General features: G+C 39.2%; 1 long non-coding RNA gene across 1 annotated transcript; it reads left to right on the top strand.

Moving 5' to 3' along the window:
- Positions 1 to 2,705: 2,705 nt before the first annotated feature.
- Positions 2,706 to 4,216, top strand: LOC120684560. Its single transcript, XR_005679351.1, has 2 exons — positions 2,706 to 3,015; positions 3,381 to 4,216. It is a non-coding gene; the product is annotated as an uncharacterized LOC120684560 (long non-coding RNA).
- Positions 4,217 to 11,412: the final 7,196 nt, after the last annotated feature.

The following is an 11,412-nucleotide window of genomic DNA, read 5'->3' as shown; positions in this document are numbered from 1 at the left end:
GGTTCGATGCTTTATTTTTTTAGTGGTGTCGAATTAACTTGCTAGTTACTACAGAATTACAAACTATTAAGTTAGAGACCATCTGATCGTCAATACATGTACGTGCGACGCATTTGATCCTTCTGTCGAAGTCAATAAACGTACTGAAAGTGATTGGGTGCTCTAGCCTAAAAGGGGAGGAGGTGAATTAGGCACTAATAAAAATTTAGACTTATGGCTCCAACTAGTTTGCACAAAACTTAAACTAAAACATGCTATCTAGATGTGCAACTAGGTTGTTCTAGTGTGAAACCCCTATCCCAAAAGAGTTTAGCAACCTATATCCTTTCCTATCAAGAAACTATTCTATGAAAGAAGGCACACAAATTGCTAGTATGAAATGCGGAAGCTTAAATAGCGGGATAGAAGATAGCAAACTCTTGACGCGGGTGTTTATCCCGTGGTTCGGTTAGCCACAAAGGCACACCTACATCCACGTTGTTGTATCACTCACTAAGAGTATTGCTACTCGGCCACCAAGTCTCTTCCGTGAACACAATCACAGTCACCTTGCCCCCGGGGTTCCACTAAGGAGCTTCTCCACAAAGGATGGGGGTCTCCACGTCCCCCGCACAAAGATGTTGTCGCCGCTCCACACCAAGTCGGAGGGTCGATGACGTTGCCGGCGAGCTTCACGCTCCAAGGTGCCGGCGCACCACGCTCTTGTTTTGGTTCGCTAATGAACCACAGCACAAAGGCTCGAAGCCTTGCAATCTCACTCACTAAAAGCTAAGGATATGATCTTGATGCTTTTGTATGGCTTGGAGATGTTCTTGGGTGTGTGTGGGATGTTCAGCAACTCCAGCAATCTTCAAATGGCCGGGGTGAGGCGTATATATAGGCCACCAAGTCTTGTAGCCGTTGCTCCAACGGTCAGCAGAAAATCTGCGTATCATCGGATGAACCGATGCCTCTGGCAGGGGTAGCGTCGGTTCATCCGGTCACTCTAAGACACGAAGTAGCCGTTGAACTTCTGACTGCTGACACAGTGACCACCGGTTGAACCGATGCTTGCCCGTCGGTTAAACCGGTCACTCACAACCTTCTTCTCTTCTGCTGGCGTCAATGCACCGACGCAATACTCCGATGCACCGTCGGTTGAACCGGTGCTGAAGAAAACTTCTCCTGGGCACTTGACATCGTCTCTGGTACACAGTACGCCCAATGCACCGATGCCCTTTCTTGGACCGTCGGTTCAACCGGTGACTATAGGCTGATTTGGCTTCGATTCCCTCCTGCACCAAACATCATAGCGTCGGTTCTTCCGACAAGCGTCGGATGCACCGATGCTTAGGCATCGGTTCTTCCGGTGCTCCTGATCTGAAGAGGGGGCAGCCCTTCGGGCCTTGCTACGCCTATCTTCTCTTTCTCTTTGTAATCACTTGAACCTAAAAGCCTGAGAATGGTCATCTTAATAATCATATTAGTCCAAGTGTTGTGTTGTCATTCGATCACCAAAATCACTCAAATTGGCATAAATGGTGCCATGTTCGTTTCACGTACTATAGTAACTGAGCTCTCATTTTAATCTTGCTATATGCATATTGTAGTGAGACCATTCCTATTATATACGGAGTTTCATTTCATAGTTTGCAAGAGGCATGTCGTAAAAAGAGGTTTGAGTTGGCGAACAAAATCAGATCTTTTGTACTTAATTTCGCAACCGCATTAACTAACCACACGAAGATTTTTTTATTCAATAGAAGACTGTCTCAATCAAAGCAGTTATGAATATATTGACTACATCAAGGCATCATAAATTGGACAGTGTGTGTACACACACCCACCCTACTAATACGCCAAAATTTTCTTTCTTAGCTCCACCCCACTCAATAACTCCACTGAGATGTCATTCCTCCATCCCCATTTCATACGCACGTCAAAACAACTCCATTCAAAATCAAGCGTCCAGATCGATTCATAGATCCTCTTCTTTCTCACTCAAATCCAACGACTGCTATTATTTGGATCACCCCAACACTCCGTTCGCCGTGCATCCCCGCACCCGCATGCCCACACACGCGCCCCTACCTCCTACTCCTCACTCCTTACCCGCTCACCCATTTATCTCCTAGCTCTCCCTCCCTCACCTCCCCCCCTACCCTCCAAATCCGACGGCTGGCAGGGCGAGAGAATGGCCGGTGGTGGCTGGTCCCAGCGGCCGGTGGCGTTGCTAGGACGCTGCCACCGACACGCAGATCTGCCTTGAGGCAAGACCGCTGGTGACATGATGATGAGCACAGGGCCCGTGGCAACGGCTGGTGGGGCTCGCCTCGCTCGACTCTAAGGTGCCGCGTGGCCGACGACGGGGCTGAACAAAAGTATAGTTTTAAAAAAAAAACATTGTTTGCACGGATTTGAAGTTAAACAAAAAAACGTGCATACAAAAGTATACAAATACAATGTAAAAGTAGTACAAAAGAGAGTTGGAGGGTTCATTTAGACTAAAATATGTTATACAAACATTTATTTAGTATACTTTGCGGGCATTTGAATTTAAACCAAAAAAAAAAATAAATTTGACCGGTTATCAGTCAAACCGGCCGGTATATCGGTCTAACCGGCCGGTATACCGATACGAACCGGTATACCTCCTATTACCACCAAAAAGATAGATTTTTTGTATTAGGGAGAGGGATGAGTAATCTACTGGAGATGCTCTAAGAGTTGTTCGATGTTTGCATGTTGCACAGGTACTTTCCCTATAACCCCCAAACCCATCTCAAATGTGCTAATGCCTCTTTCGTTACTTTGTGCCGGAGCGAATTGGAAATTATTTCTGATGCCTCTTTCATTACGTTGTTGTGGTCTATATAGTGTTTAAGAGCTCCATTTCACTCATGACCTACATCATAGAGGCATTCGTCGCCATCATCCTTGATGGCACTTATATATATATTTTTTATCTCAACCAAAGTTATCAACATATGCAATTGAAGAGGCCTAGCGCGTCTGGCACCCTGATTGATTCAAAAGGTAAGCTATTTAAGTTGATCACTTATGAGGTCGCATTGAGTTTATTTCGTTTCATGCTTGTTCCATGCTAATTGATGATTTCTTTTTTACTACATCATGCCTTTAATTCTCTGATAGACCAGTCGGCAAAAGAATCAAATTTAATTTATATTCAGTTTAGATGATAACATGTGGTACATAGTAATTAGAGCATAGAATCGGTTACAAATTTGGTTAGGCATTATATTTGAAGTAGAGTCTAAGGCTTATGGACTCGTACATGAGTTAGGCATTTTAAAAAAGCATTGCATCCATGTTCTGGAATCCACGCAATTCAATTTCCCTAGATGCTTGGTACTACTTTTCACACATCTTTTTTTTTGCAGGGTGCTCCAACCATTGATCCTAATGTCTGTGATGAGATGTGTTTAATTTGGAAGGAGCTAGCTTGCCTTGGACTCCATTCGTGACCTTAAACTTTACTGCCATGGCTTGCCTTGGAATTATGCTACAATTTGTAGGAATTGTTTGCTTTGGCCGCATAGTGCTTGTTAATATTTTGAATTATTGTCATTCTGAGTTTCTTTCCTTGAAATTTGTTGATTAGGATAGTCCCTTGTTAGTTTAACTCATTTCATTTGATACCCACTGATTCTTGACTTTATGAAATAAAACAGGAAATTCCCTTGGCATTTAACTTATGGAATAGGATTTTGAGTGCCATAGTTTTTCAGGTTAACCAGATAAAAGATAATGTTGCTGCAAAAGGAACACAATGCACACATGTAGAAGAAAGCCTCCTGATTTTTTAAGGATTTTTTGTTGTCATCATTTGCCTGGCCATCTAGAGTCTCATCTGATGAGAGTTGTGTCGATAATTCGGACATTTTTCTAGATATTGCAAAAATTAGAGGATGAGCATGTCTCTGTAGAATGACAATTAGCTGTAGAAATTGCAAAAATTATTCTTTAATGCTATATTTGGTGAATACATTAAATGGAAGAAATAGTAATTGCAAGGCGTAATATTAGTAACTAGGTGAATTCCCCGCGCGTTGCTGCGGGAATATTTGGACCATATCAAAAAAATGCTGGAACAATTATTGAGTGAGTGCCCAGATATAAAGAGGGCCATGCATACATCTCAAGAAGTGAAAGATGGATCTCTTTAGTACTATGTTGAACATAGAAAGAAAATCAGTGACAAAATAATTAGAATTTAGGTGAAACCTTAAAGTTGTTCATTGCAGAAAGACATGCTAATAAATTAGACACTGAATGTAAAGAAAAAATAAGTAAGAGGTCGATTAAATGCTAGCATATGAAATTCGTAACTTTATGTAATGCTACCTTATGAAAAAGAGAGCTGGTTCTCGTGCTCTAGAGATACAACTTGCCAATTTAGAAAATAAGAATTTCAGGCAAACAATGGTTTTTTTAATGTAGCTGCATCAACATAAGGAGGGTTATCACATGATTAAAAAATTTCCCTGCCAAAATTACAATAAGGATAGATGAAGAACTACATACATTGGAAAGAATTGTCGTTGGAATATTTAGATGGATAACCTGGGTATAAGGAACAACATCAATGCGGTAGATCGAGTATGTTATGACGTGGCCATGGAAGAAAACTTGTTGCTCCTGCAGGCTTGCTGAATCGACCAAGCGAGCGTACATGAATTCCATCATCAAGACCATTGGAGAATTGGGGAATGATGAAAGGGTCTAAAGGTTGATCAGGTTGATCTTAGGCGCATATGCTAGGAGAACAAAGAAGCACATCGATAATTATATGCTACTATGATTCTTAGTAGCTGCGACATGTGGCTTTACTGAAAATTGGAATGGATGAGAAGCTGAAGAGACATGCATGGTGGCTGACTATTTGATTCGTTGTCCATGGAAGGCACCCAAGGGACAAATGATGTGAGTGGAAAGAAGAGCATTTTGTGCCCTTTAATTGTTGGTAGGCAGCACGTCAAGGCACGAAGGAGTGAGAACATGGATGATTGATGAAGTACTAATGCCGTTAGTGCCATTAGCTGTGGTGGTCTTTTGATCTGCCAAGGTGCCGACTAAAAAAGAGAGGAGGCTCTTAATCTGCCAAAGGTGCCGAGTAAAGAAAGGAGCTGAGAAAACAATCGGATGGTTAAAACAATATGGATAATATGAGGTTTGAGAAATCTTACGGTTTAGATTTAACCGATGATGTGGCTTCATGTGGTTGCAGCAAAATCAGAGTTAATGATGTTTAGTGGGTTCCATCTATATAAAATATATAGATTCCAAAATTGCAAGAATTTAGACTCCAGACCTTTGCACATGCATGATAAGTTCAGAGTTTTGTTTGGTTACAATATACCTTCCAATTTTGAATGCATGTGTTTCTTTGACTATTTACATTGCTTCTTATATCAATATGAATGCTTTCTTATAGGTTGGACTCATGGCCCAGCTATACGGCCAGATGATTGGATCTGATTGATGCAGTTGAGTCCAGGTAATGCATATATATTTTTGGTGTTCATGTGCAGAGAAGTAGTTTGTTTCAGAAACTAATTGAACGATGCTAGTTATGTGTTCCCCCTTCCGCCCTTGATATTTATTCTCTTTGAACTCAGGCTACTTGAACTTTTTCAAAAGCTTGCCGAGAAGTGAGTAGATCTTGCTGGACCTTTTTCTATTTGATTTTGTGAGGTGCAAAATTGTGAATGTGAAACTAACTGCCGTAATAATGTTAGAAGCTGTCTTTGCTAATGGAAAAGACAATGGATGGGTTCCAGATAACTATATTGTTTGAAATTGATATAAGCTGTTAGGGATCGGTAATTCTTTGTTGCAATTATCTCACTGTTATTTCTTTCGAGCAAACGAAGTTAGGCTAGGTCACTTTTCTTTTTCAGATTATACTGCAACAACTTGAGTGGTGTCGAGGATTTTTTTTTTTGTGGGGGGGGGGGGGTAATAGTTTCTCTTTGTTACCTGGCTGTTAAGTTTGAGGTCAATGCACGAACCAATCCTAGAATTGTGATAAAAAGCATACTCCAGATTATATATAAAAATGGATTGTGTTGAGCTTGGCTATAAGAAGATGCAACATTGCTCTTATCATTCTAGTTACTGTCGTGCTCAAGATACTTTAGGAAAAAAATAGATGTAACGACACTACTAATTGTTGTGCTTGAAGAATTTTTTTCTTTGCTTTATTGCAGGACGAAAGAAACATTTTCCGTAATATCATCTTGTAAAAACCAATTTAAAGTTCATTGCATGTCGAAACCTTTTTTATTCCATTATCTGAGTAATTCAAATCATAAGCAATGAGGGAAACTAAGTTGTGATGGTAAATTGTGAAATCCAGTTACTCTATATGTTGTCTGAATATATACTGCACAAATTAAAAGCATGTTGCAACAAATGACAAAGTAAATTTTGAGAAAAAGCCGGTGGAAGGCATATGGCATTTGAAGGTGAGATAATGCACCTCATATAGATCATTGTTCTACCCAATTTTAGTACCCTTTACCTGTATATTTGTATGTAAATCATTTTATGGTTAATAACAGATTTGTACCATTTGATGGTAATAGTTGGTAAAAAGGTTTTGATCCAAATGACTGGTTGCTGAATCATCCAGAGTTCTTTATTTACCGGTTAATCTCGTGGTGTGTGACTTCTGAGGATTGCTGACAAGTAGCACGCATAAACTCTTTTCAATTATTGAATTTGCACGGAATACAGATAACAAGTTAACTGACGCGCTCGCGTGCTGTAGTGGTCTTGATCCTTTGGCTTCGTGCTGCAAAAGCAAATGTATTTGTATGACAAACTCACTATTAATGGGATAACCCTCTATATCAATGAAACAATCACTACTACAAAAATTATTTTTAGGGCGGGCAAAATATATTTTTAGGGGTGGGTGCAGTACCCACCCCTAGTCTTCACAGCTAAAAATGCTATTTTAGAGACGGGTAACCACCAACCCTTGAAAATAATTTTTAGAGGCGGGTCATGGCATTGTCCGCCCCTAAAAATCTCGACCCGCCTATAGCATCAATTTTTAGGGGTGAGTCATAACCCGCCCCTACAAATCCATGTCCTAAAATAAAAGAATTAAAAAATTGAAAACAGCAAAAATAAAATATCCGGCCAACCACCTACCACCACTGACCTAAAAATATTTTTCAATTTAATTTGAAAAATTCATTTAAATCTTTACATATAGCAAAACAAATAAAAAGTAAAACTTCTACACTATTGTTGTTGTGAACTATAGAAACAAAAAAGTATGTGAAGTATATTTCAGTGTATATAAATGTTAAGATTACTTGAGTTATATGAGATACTATATATTATAATTTTTTAGACCATTAAATGACCTTAAATGAGAAAGCTTTCAACTACAAAATTTTAGATCTCTTCATTCTCTACAATTTTGATGTAAAGTTTGACTTCATCCAAGATCACATAAAAAGTTATGATTTTTTTGTGTGGTACCATTTGCAGGAGTGGGTCATGCCATCACCCGTCCCTAAAAAAAGCATTTTAGGGATGGGTGAGGCCATCACCCGCTTCTAGAAATTGCCACAATTTTTAGCAGCAGGTCATGGCGTCACCCGCCCTAGAAATGCATTTTTCAGGGACAGGTCAAACAGTGACCCTGCTCCATTTGTCGGAACGAGTTACTTATTGATCCGGCTCTGAAAAAATAGGGCGTTGCTACAGAATAGGGATTTTTGTAGTAGTGAACATTTCTACCTTGTTTTGTTTTCCTTGTGCAGGTCAAACCTTTTCATTATATGCTTGATTGCTATATAAAATATGCTATCATTAGGTTGTTTGATTTGCATTACTAAATGTTGTTGTAGCCTTAGCACGGGCATTGAAGTTACTTAAATGTATTTTGAGATCAGCGAGGATGGAATTGAAGTAATAAGTTACACACGTGGATCTGAGTATTTGAGAGGCAAGGTTGCCTTGCTTCAACAAAACATATATCCTACCAACGTAGGGTTTATGAGTTGACACCACTACTATAAAAACGTTGATTTGTCCCGGTTGGGAAACCGCTGTTGTCCCGGTTTCCCAACCGGGAACGCCTGTCCGGGACAAAAGGGGGTGCCCTTTTGTCCCGGGTGTGGCAACCGGGACAAAAGAGGACCTTTTGTCCCGGTTGGTAACACCAACCGGGACAAACGGTGCAGCCAGCGCCCACGTGGCTGGCGCACCCTTTTGTCCCGGTTGGTGTTACCAACCGGGACAAAAGGTCTCTTTTTTTCATGTTTTTCTTTTCTCAATTCTTTTTCTATTTCAATTATACTTTTGCATTTCAATTAAACTTATGTATTGGAATTCAGTGTGTATGATCTCCACTAATATATACATATATATAGTTACTTATATAATATTTGTCCTAGATAGTTTTCATATATAAATTAATTCACTTATATATATATATGTATACACATATCTATACATGTGAATTCCTTTACATATGAAAATGTCTAGGACCAATATTATATAAGTATATATATATACACATATATATTATTGGAGTGCTTATATATATAATACATACATACTCCATCATATTTGCATAGGTATATTCGTTCTTAATTACATAGTAGAATTCGCCTTTTGGAAATTTAATACATACATACATACTCATAAATAGAAATTTAATACATAGACACACATATATATTTACATAGTTATATTCGTCCTTAATTACATATATACGCGTATATTGTCATATTTGCTGTGATTGTCAATATTAGATATTCCATCATAGTAGAATTCGCCTTTTGGATCGAGGACTTGCTCAACAATAAATCCGGAGAATTGTTCTTGAATCGCCATAATCTTTTCCTCCGGTATGAGTTTATCGCGCATCTCCCCGACCTATGGAAAAAGGGGATAATTAATTTCGACTAATTAAAATACGAGTTCAAATATTAACAAGTTTTTTTTACTTACTTCCTACTCCCAATCTGTCCAGCCCTTTGGAGGACCTACCAGCAGACCATGGATGTTCTCGCATACATAGTATGCGCACAATACAGTGCCTGGTTTCTGCCTCATACACTTTAAGAGAGAAGAAATTATCAGGTATTTACATGAATATATAATAAAACTAATGAATCGTGCAACGAATCATCCAAGCGCGTACCGGAAAATCTATCTTGATCTTCAATTCCTTGTCAAATTTGCATGGATGATTTTTAGCGAATTCTTTCCAAACCTTGTGCATGATTAGAACAATTATAGTCAAGTAACAAAGTGATTCAAATTATCGGTCATGGACGGAGTAGTGGTAGAATTACTTTTTCATCATGTTAAGAAGATTTTCGTATTGTTCTGGAGGTCTCCTCAATGAGTCCATAACCATGAGTAGGCTCTTCTCGGGAATTATGACAATTAGGACAAAGTGTTCACTGCAAGATTATACGGAGGCAGTTCTTGGTAGTTAAGATTTAAACAATTCGATTACAGAATAGAAAGAGTTAGACGGAAGGAATCACTCACGCAAAGTTGTAAGGAAACAATATCTCCCCCACCGGCGCCACTCTCTCCAGAAGGACAACGATCACCCCCACCGGCGCCACTCTCTCCAGCTGCTGAAGCCATATTTTACTGAAAAATACCTTTATTTTCCACATAATTATAAATTCTTACTATTACAATGCAAAAATTATTTACTATTACAATTACAATGATCAGATTAATAACTCTTGCAAATAACAATGAAATCATATAAAAAAGACGAAATGTATCATTAATTCTAAAGAAATCTCTAATTAATTGAAAGAATTCTCTATAACTTCTAATTACTTTGACACCCTTCAGTTCCAGGAGTACACTAGAGTGCTGAATAAATACATTCATGAATAATTCATTCATATTACAAAAAATTCTAATATACTCATTTCATTAATTCATTCATGAATACAAAAATCAACTATCCACAATATGGTCATGTATACAAGTACATCACATGAAGTGTCTACACTCATTCTAAAAATTTCTACTATCCACATACTCATCTAAATCTAAAAGAAAATCACACCTACATATGCAATCTAGCTAAATGTCCAAGAAATGAGCTAGCTACACATTTTCTCTATTTCTAAAGCATGAAATGAGCTATACAAACCAAGGAAGAAGAGAAAAACAAGCCCCAAACCTTTAGCGCCGATGGATGGACGGGGAATCAAAGATCTTCACAAATGTGGTGAAGAAATGAGCAAGAACTCCTCCCTCTCCCGAGCCGAGAACAGCATGAAACAAGTGAGCTGAATGGCTCGGGCGGGGGGAGAGGGAAGGGGATAAGGGGGCCAAGGCCTTTTTTCCCGGTTGGAAACACCAACCGGGACAAAATGGGGGCCTTTTGTCCCGGTTGGTAGTTCCAACCGGAACAAAAGGGTACGCGGGACTTTTGTCCCGGTTGGAACCACCAACCGGGACAAAAGGCCCCCATTTTGTCCCGGTTGGTGTCTCCAACCGGGACAAAAGGCCTTGGCCCCCCCCGCTGACCCGGCTAGCCGTTGGACCCGGGACAAAAGCCACCTATTGTCCCGGGCCCAAAGGCTGCCGGGACAAATGGCCTGGAACGAAGACCTATTCTGTAGTAGTGCACATATACTATTGTTTGTCATTAAGTTTTCAATCGACGCTGAAGGAACTAGTTTTACACGATATATTGAGAGAGATATTTTGGTGCAAAGTCAAATTGACATGACACTGAAAGATGTGAAAGAAACTAATAGCGTTTGCATTATTGGAAAAAAAATAAGTGGTAAAACTGGAAGGTAACTATTATCAGTTTGAGAATAAGAGTTTCTTAACTGAAAGGGCATATAATACAGTGCCAGTTTTGTTCATTAAACAAGATTAAACACAAGTAAACCCATGTCTACTTGGTTTCGAGTCTCCAACTCAGAATGTCTGCTCATATTTCCGGTTAAATATTCTTGTAGTAGAGGACCTGCTTATTGAAAGAAGACAATGGTGGCGACTTCATCCATGGATGCAAATTAGTGATCTTTAGGTGCACCTCGAACACTCTTTAATTCAAAATTTTGTGCTATCTCCTAAAATGAGATCTCAGTTTGAAAAATTAGCACAAATATTTAAATTAAAGAGGATTGGAGATGTACCTAAGAGTCACCAATTTACACCCCTAACAACATCAATCTCAAGGTATACATGCCATCCTAATCTCATTTAGACGAGAAAGCAAAGTTAAATTATTAAAGCAGCAAAAAATATGATAGCAAATCTCAGCTGTCTCTCGTTTCCAAAAATTCTTCTTCTAGGACTAAGGAGGTAAAAGTTACACCATAGATGATAGCATACAAACACGTTGGTAGCCAGATGGACACAGGGCTGCAGAGTTATAGGACCGGGGCCGAC

The sequence above is a fragment of the Panicum virgatum genome, chromosome 8N, assembly GCF_016808335.1.
Source record: "Panicum virgatum strain AP13 chromosome 8N, P.virgatum_v5, whole genome shotgun sequence".
NCBI classification, from domain to species: Eukaryota; Viridiplantae; Streptophyta; class Magnoliopsida; order Poales; family Poaceae; genus Panicum; species Panicum virgatum.
The sequence above is the reverse complement of the archived record's forward strand: the minus strand, read 5'-3'. Positions and strand labels throughout refer to the sequence as shown.